This window comes from Hemitrygon akajei, chromosome 10, assembly GCF_048418815.1.
Source record: "Hemitrygon akajei chromosome 10, sHemAka1.3, whole genome shotgun sequence".
In the NCBI taxonomy this organism is placed as follows: Eukaryota; Metazoa; Chordata; class Chondrichthyes; order Myliobatiformes; family Dasyatidae; genus Hemitrygon; species Hemitrygon akajei.
In genome coordinates this window covers 37,416,556-37,438,440 of record NC_133133.1, presented here as the reverse complement: position 1 = coordinate 37,438,440, position 21,885 = coordinate 37,416,556, and positions in this window count along the sequence as shown.

Here is a 21,885-nt window from a genome sequence, read left to right as displayed (position 1 = left end):
ATTGAGGCCTTTACTGTCTGCTCCATTGGTGTCGAACACTGCCATGTATATTCCATTTCACTGTTTAAATTTAATCCTCTATTCATCACTCTTCCAACCTCAAGAATGCCCTTTCATAGGCTCACATCTCCTTACCTTCAGAGACAATTTCTAAAATCACATCAGTGGTAATGCTCCTGATGAAATCTGCTTTATCATCTGCTTGGGATTCATTTAATTCACAAGGGAACAAATCAATGTGTTGTTGAATTATTTTGTTGGATTATTTTAACAAATTATATTCACTAGTATGAATATTGTAATCAACAATACTACATATTTCTGCCAATGAGAAAATGAACGTGCTGTAAATAAAGTTTCCATATATTTCAAAGCAATAAAAGTCATGTTGTGGCTGATTACAATGTTTAGGAGAGCACAAATTAACTACTGGAGCCATCTGCCAACTCTAGTAGAAAAGTTAACCCAACTTCTGCTATGCTAGAAGGAAGATATTAATTGGAATTGCATATAACATGGATGTCATAAATTGCTGAAAGATAATCTAATTCACACTATTAATGTACCTGCTGATGATGTTGGCTGAGCTCTAATAGTTATGGCTACTTTTTGAATCAGATCATTGCAGGACAAGAAAATCTAGTCTGTTATCCTTCACTATAAAAACGTATATATAGTACATATTGATTTGAGAATTCCATTCTAAAGGCTGGGTTTTCCAGTCAATTTCATAATTCCCCTAAATCTGGTCAAAATTTTCCCTTCAGCACTTTCTAATGTTATGACCCCAGCCCCCTCCTTTGTGAGAATCGCAAGAGCCCTAGTGAAGGGGGGGTCAATGACCCAAGAGAGAGAGCGACGTGCTGAATTGGACTCAGGAGAGTGAGGGAGAGGCCTCAAGGTTTTGGAATGTGGTCTGGCCTCTCAGCCAGACAAAAGCCACGGAAATGGCCGTTGTCTCTTGGAGACACCTTTGTGGAATGGGGACTGGGTTACGTGCAAACCCTCAGGGCAACGTGGGCTGGGAGATGAGGAGAGATTGCCTCACCCCACCCTGATTGACAGCTACAACCCTGCAAGTCCCGATAAAAGGTGGGCTGCCGAGGCGGCCCCTCAGACGCACCAAGGAGACACACTAAGAAGACACGATAGCGCTTCCCGTCGGAGCGGGAAGCCATTTTGAAGGAAGCCACGTGCGTTAGATTCCGGATTGGGAGTCTGTGGCTGAAACCAAAGGAAAAACCGTCTTTAACTAACAACAGGGATTTGCTTCGCAAAGACAACGGGCAAGTGTTCCTTTCTCTCACCAATCCCTCTCTCCAACACGTGAAATGCCAGCGGTTCCCAAACGGAAAAGCCTGCAGACTTCTGAGTGACTTTTATATTTCCATTGGACTCAGTATTATCCCCTAGACAATGATAGAGCTTATTTCTGATTGATTATTACTATACATGTGCTTTAGATTGAGTATTGACGACGTATATGATCTGAATGTTTTGTATTAACCATACGTTTGTGCCCCTTTATAAATAAAAAAACGTTTGAAAATAGTACCATCAGACTTCAGCGGACCTCTCTATCTTTGCTGGTAAGCCACCCAGTTACGGGGTACATAACACTAAAAGGAAATGAATTGGCTGCCAGGTTACTCTGGTGAAAAGTAATAGGATGAACGGATTTTTTGAGAAACGTCCACACTTTACCGTTTTTTAAAAAAAATCGGTTTTAATCAAAATAGCTATTTTAAGAATTTAATGAAGCATTACAAATGCAGAAAGCAAAGCATTTAAGAGGCAGCTGTGAAGGTAGGAAGTTTAAGAGCTTTGTTGCCGCACAGACTATAAACTGCCATACATACTGACTCTAGATTTTCATCAGGGTTTTCCAATTAATGTCATATTATAAGACAGGCACAGTAGATGACTCTCTTGTCAAACAGGATTACAACATACCTACAAATATAAATACATAGTGTACAATGTGTTCAATCAGTTGGATATACTGCACTAAGACTATGGGATTTTGTCTATATCCTTTTTATATTTTTAACATTGAGGGGCTGGTAACATCTTTCGATACTCTTAACATATCTATAACTGGATTTTACTTTAACAACTATAAATCTACTCTAGCAACTGTTCTTTGAAGTCACCCTGATTTGTTTGTAGGTTTTGGTGTTGAATCAACCTTTGCACTGGTTTTAGATTTAAACTGAGATAGTTTGTTTCTTTGTAAACCTTGTTTCTTTCAATTTCTTTCCTGAAGTCTGCATTGGATCCAACTTGGACACAACTTTAAGATGCAGTGTTTCATCACTGGGACTTCATTCATCTCCTGCAGATCTATATGCAATCGTTAGATTTTGTCACCATAATCTCTCCATTTCACAGATGTTCACAGTTCCCTTTCTTCTGTTTAGTGTCATAGAAACATCTTTGAACTATATTTTCTTTAAACTCAAGATGCCAAATTTAGTTGAACAAAGCTTTTGGGTGTTTTCAGTCTTCTTTCCAGGTGAATATCCATGCTATTGTGCAGAACTTTTTGTGCTTCAAGAAATGAGCCAAGCAAAGTTTCATGCTGAGTTCAGTGTATTGTTGTACCATTTGCTTTCTGACAACTTCTCTATTTATTCTAACTGCCCTTTCAGTTGTTTCATCCGAAGTCAGACAATACAAAGGAACAAAAGATTGTGTGATACCATTCCATTAAAATTTCACACTGGTTTAAAAGGGCCATTGTCAGAAATAAGATCTTCAGGTAAACTATGGTATGCACATATGGATGTTAACTAATATGTTCACTAGTGGTTCATGAACCCATGTTTTTCACTTCAATCCAATCTAATATGACCATCAATCAATACTAGAGAAACGTCGTCCCTTTTTACACAAAAAATCCATCTTTTAAGGAATGGTTTGCTAAAGAATAGTTTGTGACTTACACCTACAATGCTATAATGGGGTGAATAAACAAAACTATAGAGTGAGATGAATAACTAGGGTGTTCTTAGTTAAATCATGTATGTGGAATAGGAATAGCAAAGAGATTCACCTTTCTACTTCCATTTCAGTTTCACCAGAAACCTTTCAGAATGAAATTATTCCGTTTCCAATTTTTGCTCTTTTCAAATGGGTCCTGGTTTCTCCTGCTTTCTCTCCATAACCTTTATGCCCTGTTTAATCAAAAATGTATCAACCACCACCTTAAATAGACTCAGCGATGTGGCCTGCAGAGCTGTCTGTGGCAATGAGTTCCACAGACTCACTAAAGAAATGTTTCCACATCTCTGTTCCAAGTGGATATTCCTCAATTCTGAAGCTCTGCCCTCTGGTCCTAGGCACTCCCACTATAGGAAAAGTCCTCTCCACATCCACTCTATTTAGGCTTTTCAATATTTGATGGGTTTCAATGAGATTACTCCCTCACTCTACTAAATTCCAGCAAGTACAAACCCAGAGCCATCAAATGCGACTGCCGCCATCAGCCCTGATGAGCGATATGCTAGCACTGGCAGTCGGCCATAAGCCCTGCCTCCTTTTTGAACAGATCTTCTTGGAGCAAATGCCAGAAGACATCTGCCTCCAGCTAGCAGATGAAGATTTCAGAGACCCGCGCAGGGTGGCTGCCTGCGCGGACGTGCTTTGGTGCGCCAAACAAAATGGCGGAACCACCATCGAAATTAGTGCTGCGGCACGGCCGAAGCCCAGCCCTCCCGCACCCCAGCAACAGAGCACATAACACCCACACCAAGGGGCGGCACCACTTCTGAGTCTTGGTGTTTTTATCATCAAAGGTGGGGTTCCGGAGCCTGTCGCTGCCGACCGCCATGCTCGTTCCAGGGAAACGCCAGGACCAGCCGTTGCTAATGGTTACAGTGGCTGGTCACCGTGATAGCCTCCTCTACGTTTGGGACAAGCACTCTGGGTGTAGATTCCTGGTGGATATGGAGGTGGAAATCAGTGGACCCCCCTCGAGCCACAATACCCGAATTAGAAGAACAGGACTGGAACTTACGGCAGCCAACAGCAGCACCATCTGCACCTACGGCACAAGAACCATCCCCTTGCAGCTCGGTTCCAGCCACTTTACATGGACATTTATGCTGGCCGCAGTATCACAGCCGTTGCTGGGTGCAGACTTCCTCCGAGCACACTGTCGGCTCGTGGATTTGAAGAGACGATGATTGGTTGATGCGAAGATGTTCCAGACTTTCTCCCTCGGTGAGGCTGGGTTACCGGCCCCGCACGTGGACTCCGTCACATATTCCGACAACGAGTTCGCCAGAGTGTTATCGGAGTTCCCATCTATCATCACGCTGCAGTTTTCCTCAACAGACCCCAGGCACGGCGTGATGCACCACATCCCCACACAGGGACCTCCCCTTCATGCCCGGGCCCGCAGGCTACCGCCCGACAAGCTCCACCTCACGAAAGAGGAATTCAAGAAGATGGAGGAGATGGGGATTGTGTGGCGTTCTGACAGCCCGTGAGTCTCCCCACTCCATATGGTGCTCAAGTCCACGGGAAGGTGGAGACCGTGCGGCGACTATAGGAGGCTGAACGATGCCACCACGTCCGATCGCTATCCGGTACCACACATCCAGAACTTTACGGCCGACCTGCACGGGGCGTGCATCTTTTTGAAGATTGACCTGGTCCGAGGGTATTAGCAGATCCTAGTCCATCCGGACGATGTACCCAAGACAGCCCTCATTACCCCCTTTAGCCTGTTCGAGTTCCCCAGGATGCCGTTCAGGTTCAAAAACGCGGCACAGACGTTCCAGCACCTGATGGACGCAGTAGGGCGAGATCTGGACTTTCTGTTCATGTACCTGGATGACATACTTATCGCCAGCCACTCCCGCCAGGAGCAACTGGCACATTTACGCCTGCTCTGTCGCAGCCTAAGCGACTATGGCCTGGCCATCAACCCCGCCAAGTGCCAGTTCGGCCTACCGCCATCGACTTCTTGGGACACTGGATTGACCCCCATGGAGCTGTGCCCCTGCCAGCAAAAGTTGGAGCCATCCGCTAATTCACCAGACCCAGTACTGTTAAAGGCCTGGAGGAATTTGTTGGGCTGGTTAACTTTTACCACCGTTTCCTGCCTTCAGCGGCCCGGATCTTGTGGCTCCTTTATGGCTTGATGTCCGGCAAGGTCAATGAGGTCACCTGGACAGAGGAGGCGATGGCGGCTTTTGAACAAGCCAAGAATATACTAGCAAATGCCACGGTCCTCGTCCACCCCCAGGTCAACGTCCCCACTGCCCTCACTGTGGATGCCTCTGACACGGCAGTTGGTGGCGAGCTCGAGCAGCTCATCGAAGGCCAGTGGAAGCCACTGACTTTCTTCAACCGGCACCTACAACCCCGGGAACTGAAGTACAGCGCCTTCGACAGGGAGCTACTGGCCTGTACCTTGCCATCCGGCACTTCAGGTATTTCCTGGAAGGGAGGGAGTTCACGGTCTTCACAGACCACAAGCCGCTCACTTTCGCGTTTGCCAAAGTGTCGGACCTGTGGACGGGCCGCCAACAATGCCACCTGTCGTACATCTCGGAGTTTAGCACCACGATCAAGCACATCTCCGGGAAGAACAACGTGGTAGCCGACGCGCTGTCACGCACCTCTGTCCAATCAGTGCACTCTCTGTCTCCGGGGGTGGATTATACGGCGTTAGCTAAGGCTCAACAACTGGACAGCGAGAGGCCGGCATACCGAACCGCAGTCTCAGGACTCCGCCTCGAAGACAGACCCATTGGGCCCAAAGGTCATGAGCTCCTTTGCGATGCGTCCACCGGGCAACCTCGGCCCATTGTCCCGACTGCTTCGAGGCGCCGCGTTTTCGACGCCTTGCACGGTTTAGCCCACCTTTCCATCCAGGCGACCATCCGGCTGATCGCAGACAGGTTTCTGTGGCATGGTCTACGCAAGCTGGTTGGGCACTGGGCCAGGACACGCACGTACTGTCAAACCTCCGAAATCTAGAGGCACGTGAGGGCCCCACTGCAGCCCTTCCGAACGACACATAGGAGGTTTGAACGTGTCCACGTGGACACCGTCGGCCTACTGCCGGTTTCGAGCGGAGCGAGATACCTGTTCACCATGGTGGACGGGTTCACGAGGTGGCCGGAAGCTGACACGGTCACGGAGACATGCGTCAGAGGCCTGATTACCACCTGGGTTGCACAGTTCGCACTCCCAGCCCATGTCGCTTCAGACAGGGGTGTCCAGTTCACATCGGCTTTGTGGTCTGCACTGGCACAACTCCTCGGAACCCAGCTCCACTGAACAACTGCTTACCACCCGCAGTCCCATGGCCTGGTGGAACGTTTCCACAGGCACTTGAAGTCAGCCCTGATGGCACGCCTCCGAGGGCCAGACTGGGTGGACGAACTCCCCTGGGTGCTGCTTGGCATCCGCACAGCACCCAAGGAGGACCTGGCTGCATCATCGGCAGAACTTGTTTACGGTGCCCCACTCACAGTTCCTGGTGAGTTTGTGCTAGCGCTCTGTGGACAGGAGGACACACCTACAGCGGTCCTAACTAAACTCTGGGAGCGGCTTGGAACACTTGCCCCAGTCCCGACGTCCCATCACAGAACAGCACCCTCTTTCGTGCCCAAGGACCTACAACAGAGCAAGTATGTTTTCGTTCACCGAGGCGCGCACAGACCACCCCTACAGCGACCATATGAAGGACCCTACAAGGTGCTGTGCCATAATGGGACAACCTGCGTTCTCGACATCGGCAGCCGTGAAGAGACTTTTACCATTGACCGTCTCAAACCGGTGCATCTAGACCCTGAACGCCCGGTTGCGGTGCCACCCCCACGACGACGAGGCCGGCCACCAAAGAGAACTGACAGTGAGCAGGCTGTCAACTCTGCACCTCCTAGCGCCGGTTCGGGGGGGGTGGGGCATGTGGCGGCTCACCCATGTAGCAAGCGAACCGGCTCCAGCAGTCGCGTGCGAGTCCACAGCCAGGGTCAACCGAGAGGGCTCTGAGTGCGGGGCAGACCTCGGCCCAGAAGCCGACGTCACTTCTGCCCCGCAAACAGCAGGGGAAGCTGGGAGTGGGCACTTAAGCGCGCGCGGATTGAAACAGTAAACAGTTGAACCAGACCCTGCTCGACTCAGTGTGTTGCTTTCACTCGTTGCGTATCAGTGCGACCATGGTATCAAATTAAAAGCTCATGTGTACAAAGTTGCAAAGAGTAGCTGGAGACTGGAGGATTGGGAAAACTTTAAAAAGCAACAGAAAACAACTAAAGAAGAAATAAGGAAAGGGAAGATAGAGTATGAAAGTAAATTAGCACAAAATAAAAAAAGAGATAGCAGAAGTTTTTATAAATACATAAAGCGGAAGAGGAATATATAAAGCGGAAAAGTCAACATAGTTCCCTTGGAAGACAAGAAGGGGAAATTGATATTGGGTGACAAAGAAATGGCTGAGGCATTGAACGACTATTTTGTGTCAGTCTTCATGGTGGAGGACACGTCTAATTTGCCAAAGAAGGATGTTATGGACGAAATGGGAGTTGAGGACCGCGATAAAATCATTGTCACTAAAGAGATAGTGACAAGTAAACTAGAGGGCCTGAAGTCCCCAGGTCTTGATGGGATGTATCTTAGGGTGCTGAGGGAATTGGCGGAGGTTATAGTAGATGCGTTGGTAATCATTTATCAAAACTCTCTCGACTCTGGGGAGGTCCCAGCAGATTGGAAGACAGCAAATGTCACGCCACTTTTTAAAAAAGGATGTAGACAAAAGACAGGCAACTATAGGCCAGTTAGCTTAACACCTGTAGTCGGGAAAATGCCTGAAACTGTCATTAAGGAAGAAATAGAGAAACAGTTATAAAGGACTGGTTCCATTAGACAGACGCAGCATGGATTCAGAAAGGGCAGGTCCTGTTTGACAAACTTACCAGAGTTCTCTGAGGACACAATGAGTGCAGTGGATAGAGGGGAACAGGTGGATGTCGTACACTTGGATTTCCAGAAGGTGTTCGATAAGGTGCCGCACAAGAAACTTATAAATAAGATACAGATGCATGGAGTCGGAGGAAGTGTATTGGCATGGATAGTGGATTGGTTAACCAATAGATGGCAGAGAGTTGGTATAAATGGGTGTTTCTCTGGTTGGCAGTCGGTGGTGAGTGGGGTGCCGCAGGGGTCGGTTCTGGGCCCGCAGCTGTTTACCATTTACATTGATGATTTGGAAGAGGGGCTGAGTGTAGTGTAGCAAAATTTGCTGAGGACACTAAACTGAGTGGAAAAACAAATTGTGCAGAGGATATGGAGAGTCTGCAGAGGGATATAGATCAGTTAAGTGAGTGGGCCAAGGTCTGGCAGATGTAATACAATGTTGGTAAATGCGAGATCATCCACTTTGGAAGGAATAATAGAAGAGCAGATTATTATTTAAATAGTGAAAGATTGCAGCATGCTGTTGTGCAGAGGGACTTGAGAGTGCTTGTTCATGAATCACAAAAAGTTGGCTTGCAGGTACAACAGGTTATTAAGAAGGCAAATAGAATGTTGGCCTTCATTGCTAGAGGAATTGAATTCAAGAGCAGGGAGGTCATGCTGCAACTATACAGGGTACTGGTGAGGCCACACCTGGAGTACTGTGTGCTGTTCTGGTCTCCATACTTGAGGAAGGATATACTGGCTTTGGAGGCAGTGCAGAGGAGGTTCACTAGGTTGACTCCAGTGGTGAAGGATTTAACCTACAAGGAGAGATTGAGTCACCTGGGACTATACTCTCTGGAGTTCAGAAGAATGAAATGGGACCTTATAGAAACATACAATATTTTGAAAGGGATATATGATATAAGTAGGAAAGTTGTTTCCATTGGTAGGTGAGATTAGAACTAGGGGACATAGTCTCACAATTCAGGGGAGAAAATTTAGGATGGAGATGAGGAGAAACTGTTTTTCCCAGAGAGTGGGAATCTGTGGAATTCTTTGCCCAGGGAAGCAGTTGAGGCTTTTTCAGTAAATATATTTCAGAAACAGTTAGATAGGTTTTTACATAGTAAGGGAATTAAGGGTTATGGGGAAAAGGCAGGTAGATGGAGCTGAGTTTACAGACAGATCAGTCATGATCTCATTGAATGACGGGGCAGGCTCGATGGGCCATATGGCCTACTCCTGCTCCTATTTTACACCCCCCCCCCCACCATTCTGGTTATGAAAACCTTAAGGAACCAGGTAGAAATGAAAGGAGAAAGTAATGAATAAGTATTTGGAATGGGGATTAGAACTGGTAAAATGATGTATATGATTATGTTGGATGGTGAGTGTATGACAAGCACTAGTGGAAGAATTGTAACCTGCTGGGAGAAGGATGAAAGGATTGTTTTTTCTGTGTACAGATATAGCAAACGGAAGTACAGTATTTACTATTGCTTCCCGTTGAAGTGCTTCTTGCACTGAATGCAGAACTCAGTTATGCTTTTCCTGGAATTCATTATCTCAGCACACACAAAATGCTGGTGGAACACAGCAGGCCAGGCAGCATCTATATTTTGTGTGTGTTGTTGTTTGAATTTCCAACATCTGCAGATTTCCTCGTGTTTGTTCATTATCTCAGCAATTGTTTTCCGATGTTAGTTTCTTCGAATATGCTCTTCTCATTTGGCTTGAAGCAGAACTGTAAACTTCCAGTGAGGTTCCATGAATGTTCAAAGTAAATTCATTATCAAAGTACATATATGTCACTAAATACAACCCTGAGAATGTTTGAAAGAAACTGTGGACTTGTCTTGATCTCATAACAGCTACAACACTCCAGGGTAAAGTTGAATGCAAGGACCACAACCCCGCCTGAAGAGGCATCTCACTCCTTTAAGACAGACAGACAGACTTTATTGATCTGGAGGGAAATTGGGTTTCGTTACAGTCACACCAACCAAGAATAGTGTGGAAATATAGCAATATAAAACCATAAATAATTAAATAATAACAGACTGACCTGCTTGGAATTATGATGATAACTTGGGTGGCAGTTTTCTTGTTCAGACAATATCTGGGTGCAAAATTCATCATGAGATTATAATGAAGCCCAGGGGTTCAAGTCCTCTGAGTGTATTTTGATTTAGCTGTTGGTATTCCTTTGATCCAACTGATAGGGAGTTAAAATAGGTCAACCTCATTGAGCTCAGAATATTGTCTTAACTTTTAACTGACCCTAAGATCAACCTAACCCTTTACTCCCTCAGGTCTCCCCCACTACCTTCCTCCAGTCACATAAGAATGTCCTTTGTGTTAGTCATTGCTGCCCTGGGAAAAGGTGCTGGTAGCCCACTCTATATATGTCTCTTATTGTGCTTTCCACCGGACCCATCCGGATCATTATGGGCCATCGGGTGGGTCACGTCAGGTTTGCACAGGCAGGCATCTCCCAGTTTCCACCCAGCTAACAGGAATCACCTGCCACTTGTTGCCATTTCATCACCTTCAGCCTTGTTCACTCATTGAATTATCCAGCCTCATCCAATTGCTCCTATCCTTCAGTTACCTTGTTGCCTTCTCATATTAAGAATCTGTTCTCTCTTGTTTCATGGACCCTTATGGTTTGTTATTTTGCAGTTTACTATTAAGCTTATTACCCACCACTAAACCATCTCTGCTGCTCTGTATTTGGCTCAGCCTACTCTACGTTTCCTGACACTCCCCTGTACAAGACTTGATGTTTCTTCCCTTTTTATCGTGTGTGCTGGAGATGTTTTCCTTTTCATTGTTGTTTGTGAAATGTAACAACATAATTGTATTAAAGCCACTCCACAAAAGCATATCACTGTGTGAAGCATTTTGAGATTTTATAAAGTAATAATGAAATTCAAAACATATTTCAGATGGAATAAAAGCTCATTTTAAGAAATTCTATAAAGGAATGTTAAACAACAATGCAGTCAATTAAATATTTATTAAACTGTGTGAAAACAGAAGTGGCATCAGAATAATTTTGCATATTATATCTTTAAGAAAGAACATTTTGCAAGTGCTGTGATTTACTGCAGCAGAATTTCAGATGCAGACTGTTGGTATGTACCTGTGTATATCAGTTTATTGCTTTAGTAAAGGCACATCTGCACACTTTTGAGAAATAATTTTCAAATTGTGAACCAGGCTCCATTAATTCCATTAGACAATTTGACAAAAGCACTGTTCCAGCAGAGGATATGTTGTCCCACGTATACCCACTGTTGTTCGGTCCCTCTGTTCATTTCAAACTTGAACTGCTGAATCTGTTACAGAACTGAGGCTCTGCATGTGACTTGTCCTGAACTTCACAAAGTCCATTGAACCTAAGCATGATCTAATATTAAAAATAAAAAATATATAACATACTGTTTCAAGCTCCTCATGTTAGTGAGTATCTGAATTATGAATCATGAATCCTTTGTATCAGGCAGGAAAGGTCCACAAATTGATTTCTAGTCTTTGCAATTCAGCTTTCGTTGACTAAATTGAAGACTAAAGTGCTGTAACTTGTAACTGTCATGTAGCCTTCTGGTTTACATTTTCTAATGGTTAACATTCTGATTGCCAGTCACAACTTTTAGCAAAAGTATATTTGTTTGGGCACTAGTGAAGATGCCTTTTGGCAAGGCTGTGGAGCTGTTTCTAACTGAATATGTCAAAGCACAAACGTGAAGTCTGGCCACTCGGGTAAAACAAGTAGACGTTAATTATCAGCTGTGGCAAAATTCCCCTGTACAAAATAAACATGTTTGGGAGAGCAGAAGAATGAAAGGAAATTAACAAGAAAAAGAGTCTGTCCGAAACAGACTCATTGCTGTGCCAGCTTCTTTCTGGTCTGTGTAGAGTAGCTCTGTGAAGAAAGACATTACCTACAGAGAGATACGGTCTGTGCTTTTGCCATTGACTTCTGCTGCTCACCCTTCGAGTCCCGTCAATTTCAGAGTGAAAGTTACAGGTGCTGAGCAGAAGGACTTAGCTCAGGACACCTCAGTGAAATCTACTTAAGTTATGAAAGCATTTTTTTGTTCGTCAAATGTCTTCTGACCAGTCCTGAAGACAAGATATATAAAATTGAAGACTAGCAGGTGTGCTCCAGTTTGCTTGGAAGGGATTTCCATTCCTATCATTTTACAGGTGACTTTCAACTGAGGAGTCCTAGTGGCAGCCTAAAGCCAGCATACAGATAAGGCAACTTAAATCCTGCCCTTTGGTATGAACGGGACTCAACACAGTATGTGTGTATCTTACATACTTGGCTCAGTATCAGCCAGTGGATCAGTTAAGGACAGAGAATTAGCAGTGATTCATTTTTATGGTCCCAAAGGAAGAGATGTTCTTTATAATTTTAACAACAATGTACAGGATACCTCCTGAGAACGGAATCCTTCCCTGAATTGCTATGTCTGGGTCTATGGACCAGTAGGGCTACTCAGTATCACAGGAGACATGTACTTTCTGGTTTTAGTTTATAATAAACCACATGGGAAACCTTCAATTCTGAATCCTATTAATACCAGAGTTGGCACTGTGCGTCTGGAATCTCTGCAAAGTCTTTTTTGTGCGGATGAAAATAACTACAATAGAAGCCACTGGCATTTTGAACACTGAGAAAATGGGAAACTGGAAGAAAGTGAACAGTCAGCCATGATCTTATTAAATGGCATAGAAGACTGCAGGGCTTTTCCTCAGCTCTGCTTCTTTTGTCACCAAGCTAATAACAAGGAGGGCAACAGACCATGCAATTGTAATCCAATGAAAATGAAAACCAGAAGAAATATAAAATTAACTGCTGATTCACTGTTAGCTGTTTGTATCTTGGCATAAAGTCACATTTCCTTCCCAGAATTATGAAGTGTCCATGTGGGAAGAATTAACTACTTATCAAGGACTTTGCTACTGAGAAATGGAAGAATTTTTCAAAGAGAGCACCCGGAGTTGTAATCGGCAACCCCAGATGAATTACTGCACAGTCAGACGAAGAGTAATTCTTCCCCAGATGAATCCTTTCTTAGCGGCACTAATGTGCCTCAGCTGCAAATTCAGAAGTGTTTTTTTAGTCCTGGAGAGCTGCTGTATTTTTTAAATTTCCTTATCCAGCCTTCCAGTCATCTTCTCTAAGATTGGTATATTAGTGTCAATTACTGTTGAATTAGTGGCCGTTTTGTACATTAGACTTGAGTTCATTAGGACCGTGAGTCTTTAAAACTTCCCATTTCAAGTCATTCCTTCTGTATCACCATTTTCAGATTTCAAATTGGACAGTCTGTGTCACGTAACACAAAATGGTGGAGGAACACAGCAGGTTTGGCAGCATCTATGGAATGGAATAAAGAACTGATGTTTGGGCTGATAACTTTTATCAAAACTGGAAGGGAAAGGGGAAGAAGCCATATTTCCAGCATTTGCAGATCTCTTGAGTTCTGTGTCGCACATAGGCTTGTAAATGCCTTGAAATTCAAGTTTTCCCTTCTGTATCCAAGTCGAGTGATAATAGTGGAATTAGTTTGAAACTGGAAATATTTTTAGTTATAATGTTACCAAATGGAAAATGTTTGATAGCACTTCAAATGATGCTGCCATTGTTGATCTGAGATTTGAGAAACAGCAACATTTTAGTAGAGCTAAGAAAACGTTTAGAAAATAGCAATTACTTTGCTTTGTCAGACCTTTGATGAAACTCTACACCTAGGACATTGCTGAATGATGATACATATTAATAATTACAATTTTAATGATTACGTCCTTGTGAAAACTACTTCAAAAGTGTGTCTATGCAAGAAGTGCCCAAAATGATTTGGTCATTCAGTCTTGGATTCTGTTAGCACTGTCCATTACTTTGAAATGATGGAAAGTTTACAAAAATGCTTTGGACACACTGATAATTATCTGGGTAACTGGAACATTTGAGCATTCAAAAACATTTTGACAAACTGATGCCTGAATATGTGTGCTAAAGTCAAATGATGCAGGGCCCAATAAATGAATGTTCCTGCCAAAAAAACACAAGAAATGGCAGCTATGAGTGTAGACTATAAGACATAGGAGCAGAATTTGTGCATTCGGCCCATTGAGACTCCTCCGTCAGTGCATACTGAACAAATTTAATTGAAACAAAAATTTCATCAGTAAACTTGAACCAGTACACTGACATCCCAAACTTCAAACAATTATTCATACCTTCCTTTATACATTTTGTCAGGGTAAATGAGAAGATTGTTCCCAAAATAAGAGTCAACAGATAGGAATAGGAAGTTGACTTTCACTCATAAACTCTGGGTAGACCAAGTTTGTGTGACGAATTGCTCTAAAAGAAACATTCTTATGAAGTGTAAAATGGAATAGGCTATTAAGGCTACAGTTATGCTACAGCCATTGATCAAAGAATACGTTTTTCTATTTGAAATAATCAAGGAAATGCTGGTTATACTGTGCACTAATATAAATGTGACTTTTATCAAGGTGAAATGACTGGAGTATTATTATTTAATAATGCATTGAGCTCAGCTTGTCAGGTTATAAGTTTTCACTTTAAGAAAAAAAAATATCTTTGCATTGAAAAGATTCTGTATTAATTTATCGAAGTTCTCAGATGGTGAATGATGATGAATGTACTGTCAAATGAGGAATCGACTCCTAACTTAAAGTCCTTTTTCTGGCTTTGAAATCATACAATATCAAACCATAAAGTCGCAACCTTAAATTGTCAAATGTATGAATAAAATCAATAAACAATGATTATTTAAATGACATTGTGATTACTGAAAGAAGCACCATCCACATTAGCAAGCATCAAAGAAGAGTAGTGATGACAAGTATTTTTGTTTTTCTGAAAATGCATTCTATATGAAATTGAATTTCTGTTAAAGTGGCTGATTTCATGTTGATTCAGAGCTTCAAGCAGAATGCAAATAAAGATGATGTCAAAGTTCAAATGGATGGTCAAATACTTAGTGGAACACTAACTACTGAGCTGTTCATAGCATGTGCGTAGTATAATTGGTCATGGTTGAACAATATTGGTTTAAGTGTTATAGTTTTCATCTGGAAGAAAAACAGCATATAACACCTTCTTAATGCAGTAAAACATTAACACCATCTCATGATACTTCACAATTTTTGGAAACAGTTGAAGGAGGAACGATGTAGTGTGGAATAATAAAAACACTTCAAATTCCATTCTTGGCGCATGGGATTTAGAAAGATCTGGCCCAGAAGCTCCTTTATATCTACAGCCTAATTTGGCACTTAATCATCTTATCCTTCAGAATATTAAGAATGTGACTAATAATCATGTGTACTTCACAAATTTTTATTCTGACAAAATATTTCTTTCTTGTCAGAAGATAGTAGAGTAATGGTAAACTTGTCCATGTTGTTAGGAGACTCAAAAAGGGAGTCGCATGCACTTCCTGCAGGCACTTTGAAAAACTGGCATAATTCCAAAGATTTTATTCCTCTGCATGTTTCATATTTGTTCTCTTCAAATCCCTCCAATTGTTTTTTAAAAGCTCATATGGAATCCAAATGCATCACCATTTCTGATTAGTGTACCTTCAAAGGTACAAAGGTTCATTTATTATCAAAGTACTCAACTCTGAAATATTTCAATTCTCTGGGTAGCCGTGAAACCAAGAAAGAAAAGAAAGGCAGCACGATCATCAACTCCCAGATCCCAAAACCTCACGCAAAATAAAAACAAACAGAAACCGAACCGGCACTCAATCCCCGAATCCCTTCTCCCACACAAAAACTGAGCAAAACTGATCAGGCACATAAGCCCCCAAATCCCTCCTCCCCGCACAAGAACCAAGTAAAACGGATCAGGCATGTTGACCCCCAAATCCCTCCTCCTGCGCAAAAAAACCGAAAATGGATCGGGCACATCAACCCCCAAATCCCCCTCTCTTCACAAAAATTGAGAAGATCGGGCCAAAAAATACAGAATATAAAACTGAAAAATAGAGTATACAGTCCGAATTTCACATCCAAGATGCAGGAAAAACCTGGGCAACACTCTCTGTAGTGTTCTCGCACAGGTGTAAAAACTCTGAACTAAACACCAAGTATAAACCGGTCAATGAGGCGCGATCCCAGTAAGATTAACCGTTTACTGTTCACTCTTCCACATTAACGTATGGTGAAAACTGTTGATAAGACAATACAAAATATATACAGTATTTGTTTCCTTCTTGGCATCACATTTACATCATAAATACTTGCAAAAATAAAACTACAACAAACTATATTACATCAAAGTACAACATACAGTCAGAATCTACCTACGCCATCAACTGCTTTAAATACACTTCAACACAAACTATCCGCAACTCTTTAAATAACAAAGAACATAAACTTTATCAACCATCTTTACTTTTAACAGAATCAGCGTTAACATTTTTACTTCAACATATCGATTACCTTATGAACTTACAGCGTTGCTTCTATGATGTTTCTAGTGCATAGAAAGAAAAATTTTCTTGCGCTGATCTTGCACACCCAAGCCCCCTCCTTCCCGTTTCTCCAAACCGGTATTTTCCCACAGGACGCAGCGAAACCGGGTGTGATGTCATCGCATGCCGCGTTATATCACAGACAACAAATTTACTTTCAACAACCTTAACTTTAACTAGAAAACGATTACAAACGAATTACTAAAGCGAAAATATAATAAACTAAACGAATGCCTTAAGGGCAACACACTCTCCGAGTGCAGCAGCATGCTCCTCCCTCTCCGGTACAGTGCAACTAATCAAAAGACAGGCATCGACACTCACTCTCCACACTCGATTCAATGCTTCAATCTCCCTCATCACTTTAATTGGCAAAATGGAGCCAAACATCGACGTGCGCCCCGTCCTGCAGCCTGCCTGCTATGAGGTTCGTGCACACCACCATTGCCTCTGCCTACTGAAATTCTCTCCGAGACTACAGAGCACTGTAACACCCAAATGAGCTCCAAACCTTTGCACGACTTGATTTTTCCATCACCCTTGTAGCTTTAATCAGCAAACAATGGAAGCTATAATTGGCAAAATGGGGTCAAACATTGGCTCGGGCACTAGCCTGTAGCCTTCTCACCACAAAGTTCGCCTGCACTACCTCTGCCTCCCAGAATCCTCTCAGAGACTGCAGAGCACTGAAGCACCATAACGGTCTCCAAACAGCGAAACACAGGCTCCAACAGCTCCAGAGTCTCATTCAAGATGAACAACAAATGTAAAAGACATCAAAGAAGTGAAAAAGGTGGTTTCATGATCTATCCAGAAGATGGCGTCCAAAGGAGTGTTGCACACAGGTGCCATCCTGACCATGTGGTGCCTCTGTAAGTTATGTAATGAATGACATGGCCTTTGCCAATCGTTTGAATTGGAGACTGGATAAGGGAGATGAGACAAAGCAGATGTGCTGTTTAGTGAAATTATAACCCCAATTCACTATGTGAAGACATGTTCCTTACATTCATTCCTGCTCCTTTAGTCACTATAATGATGTGAACGTGCTTAGTTTCTGTCCAACCAACCACAGGAAACAACTTCTAATCACTTGTTGTGGTGAACTAGATATACCTGTCTGACTGCTCCTGTGGCTCCTCCCAAGACCCTGCTGACTGCCCCGGTGGCTCCTCCCACAGACCCCTGTATAAAGGCGACTGTGGCCTGCTGCTCTCCCTCATCGACCTTGCGAGCTGGTGTGGGGCACTTTGGTCGAGGGTCACGGAAGCCAGTGTTGAACGGGGCGTGTCGGGGGCGGGGCCTGGTGACGCCGGCAAAGTTGGCCGCTCACATCCGGGCATGCAAGATGGCGAGTCGGGGGCGGGGCCTGGTGACGCCGGCAAAGATGGTTGTCCACATCCGGTCATGCAAAATGGCGGCCCCCAGGTCTCAGACGCAGCGCTGCTCGACCCCGGGCGCGGTTTAGACTTACATACTTTGGCGAAATGGCCCTTCTTCCCACAGCTGGAACAAGTCGCTTCGCGGGCCGGGCAGCTGTTTCTGGCATGTTTCTGAAGCCCACAAAAGTAACAGAGTTTCATACCTGGCGAATTCGTGGGGTTTGAGATACCGCGACTGGCAGCGGCGTTGGCGAATTCGCTCGGAACCGGGGAATCACGCGGCTGGACCTCTTCGGCGTACAGCTGCGCAGCCTCTATCGTACCGGCCGTCTCTATCGCGGAGCGTAAGGTAAGATCAGCTTTTTCCAGCAGCCGCTGGCGGATACACACTGACCGGACCCCAGTCACAAAAGCGTCTTGGACCAAGAGTTCCTTATGCTGTTCTGCTGTGAGCGCTTGGCAGTCACAGGCCCGCACTAGGGTCTGTAACTCGCGGAGAAATTCAGCAGTCGACTCCGTAGGCCGCTGTTTTCGTGTTGCCAAGCGGTGCCGTGCATAAACTGGATTTACTGGCCGCAGGTACTGTCTTTTGAGGGCGGCAAGCGCCTCCTCGTAGGTGGATATGTCCCTGATGAACGAATAAACTTTTGGGGCGACCCTCGAGAGGAGAAGTTTGTGCCGAACAGCCGAGTCGGTGGCACGAACCTCCTCTAAGTACGATTGGAAGCACACCAGCCAGTGTTCAAAGGCAAGAGCTGCTCCAGGGTCTTGGGGGTCCAAGTCTAGGCATTCTGGGCGTAAAGCGGTTTCCATGTTGTAACTTTCAGTCAATAAAATTGATGCACCATCAATAACTCACGCCGAGACTTAGGAAGTGAGATATCGGCTTTTATTGACTGAAGAACAACTACATCCTGGGAAAATGAGGGAGAGCAGCAGGCCACAGTCGCCTTTATACAGGGGTCTGTGGGAGGAGCCACCGGGGCAGTCAGCAGGGTCTTGGGAGGAGCCACAGGAGTAGTCAGACAGGTATATCTAGTTCACCACACTTGTTCTACCTGACTCTGTGTAACATGGATAACACACCCTCAGTGACCACTTTATTAGGTACACCTGAACACCTGTTTGCTAATGCAAATATCTAATCAACCAATCATGTAGCAGCAACTCAATACATTGGAGCATGTAGACATGGTCAAGAAGTTCAGACTAAGCATCAGAATAAGGAAGAAATGTGATCTAAATGACTTTGACCATAGAAAAATTGTTAGTGCCAGATGGGGTATCTCAGAAACGGCTAATTTCTGATTTTCATGCACAATAGTCTGCAGAGTTTACAGACAAAAAAAAATCCAGTGAATGGCAGTTCTGTGGGTGAAAATGCCTTGTTAATGAGAAAGGTCAAAGGAGAATGGATAGACTGGTTCAAGGTGACAGTGTTATGCCCACAGCCCCCTCCTTTGTGAGAATCGCAAGATCACTATTGGGTTGGGTCAGGGGGACCAGGAAATGAGAAGGAGACGTGCGGACTGTCTCGTTCCTCGGCGATGTAAAGCAAGGGGAAATGGCCATTGTCTCTTGGAGACAAATTTGTGGATTGAGATCCTATGCTACGTGAGAGCCCTCGGGCAAAGTGGGCTGGGTGAAGGGGACAGATTGCATCATCCCCCCAACCTGATTGACATCTACGACCCTGCGAGTCAGGATATAAGAGGGACTGCAGGAGCAGCCCCTCAGATGCACCAGAAGAAACACTAGCGATCCCGTAATAGCGGGAAGCCATTTGAAGGAAGCCACGTGCATTCAGTTCCATTGCCTGGAACTGGTGGCTGGTACCACGGAAACGGCTGTGAACTAACAACGGGGAACCAACTCCCCCGACTCAATGGATTGGCCTCATAAAAGACCTGGGCAAGTTTAAAACCATCTCTCTTAAACCCAAAGAGCTGCAGCTTGAATGACAGTGACTTTTATTTTTCCATCGGACAATACATTATCCCCTAGACAACGATAGAGCTATTTCTTATTGATTATTATTATTATACCCGCGCTTTTAGATTGAGTATTGACGACGTATATCATCTGAATGTTTGTATTAATCTTATTTTTGTGCCCCTTTATCAATAAAGACTTTTAAAAATAGTACCATCAGACTTCAACGGACCACTCTATCTTTGCTGGTAAGTGACCCAGTTACGGGGTAAGTAACAACAGTAATTCCAATAACCAGCTGTGGTGTGCAGAAGAGCATCTCTGAATGCAGAACACATCAACCTTGAAGTGGATGGCCTACAGGAGCAGAAGACCATGAACATACATTCTGTTGTCACCACTTTATTTAGTACCTAATAAAGTGGCTATTGAGTGCATACCATCAACTTATGGATAATATTTTTCCTTATAATGCTCTCATTATTTTAAGAATTTTGTCATGTATGCAATTTACTTGAGTGCTGCAGTGGTGTTAGTGACAGAAAAGAGCCATGCGGTGGCTCTGTAAGTTATGTAATGAATAATGTACCTTTGCCAATAGTTTGAATTGAAGACTGAATAAGGGAGATGAGACAAGGCAGATGTGCTGTTTAGTGAAATTATAAAATCTGGATGCCATGCCCGAATTGAAATACTGGCTGTGGGGTGTGATCTCTCAATGTGAACATGCACCAATTGAGCAGGAGCTCTGTGATCCAGCTAGGAAAGTATGAAGCAATATCTCAAACATGAGAAAATCTGCAGATGCTGGAAATCCAAAGCAACAGGACTGCTGAAGAGTCTCGGCCTGAAATGTCAGCTATTTACTCTTTTCCATAGATGCTGCCTGGCCTGCTGAGTGCTTTCTGCATTTTGTCTGTATTGATGTGGCAGTATCTATGTGCTGCCTGGGCCATCGAGTTTCCAGTTATGTAATGTGTCTAAAGAGTAGAGAGAGGAAGGAAGGATTTGCACTGCATACTGGGATGGTTAAGGCAGATAGGTCAGGTGAAAGTAAATGTGTTCCTGCATCTTGCTGGTCACAAGAGAAGAGAATTTTATCAGATCACAAAACCTCTAAGATTCTGAAGAACACATCCAAAGCAATACATGGACATTATAACCTATATAGGTTTGAAGCAATTAACCATATAAATAACCAGAAGTATGAGGAATCCTTTGTTGCTTTTTTCTAATTTATTTATCTCCTTCAATTTTCACCTGCTTGTATTAGATCAGTTGAAAATAACAAATCCTCTCAGTCAACAATCTCATACGCCAGAAAGTCATCAGATTTCTACTTTGAAGCAGTGTAAAATAATAGATGGGTATTATATTATATGATGGGATTGCTGATTACTGATTGAAACCAAGCAAAATGAGTGGCAGCAATACAGCAACAGAGGAATTTTAACAAAGGCTGGATTATGTACTAGAATGTTTCAGCTGTGTTAAAACCAAAACAGGATATATTTTAGTGTTCAGAGAAAGATAACTGCTGGTAACATTGATTTCTCTAATTTCCAGTAATTATTTCCACCCTCCTTCTCTCTATTTCCATTCCGTATTCCAACTCCCCTCTCATAGCTCTTCTCCTCTCCAGCCTTCCACTGGTGCTCCTTCTCCTTCCTTTTCTCGCATGGTCATTCTCCTCTCCGATCAGATTCCTTCTTCTTCAGCCCTTTAACTTTTCCACCTATCACCTCCCAGCCTCTCACTTCATACCCCTCCCCCACCCACCTACCTTCCCCCTCACCTGTCATCTTGCACTTCTTCCCCTTCCCCCACACCTTCTTAGTCAGGCTTCTTCCCCTTTCCATTCCAGTTCTGAATAATGGTCTCAGCCTGAAACATTGACTGTTTATTCATTTCCATATATGCTGCCTGACCTGCTGAGTTCATCCAGCATTTTGTCTGTGTTGTTTGGGATGTGGAATGGTTCTGACTGAACAAGTAGTCAATCAATTGGGAGGATCATTGTAGGACTTTATTCCTTGGAACATAGAAGATTGAGAGCTGATTTGAAAAAGATATATAAATTATGAGTGGTATAGATAGAGTAAATGAAAGAAAGCCTTTTCCAC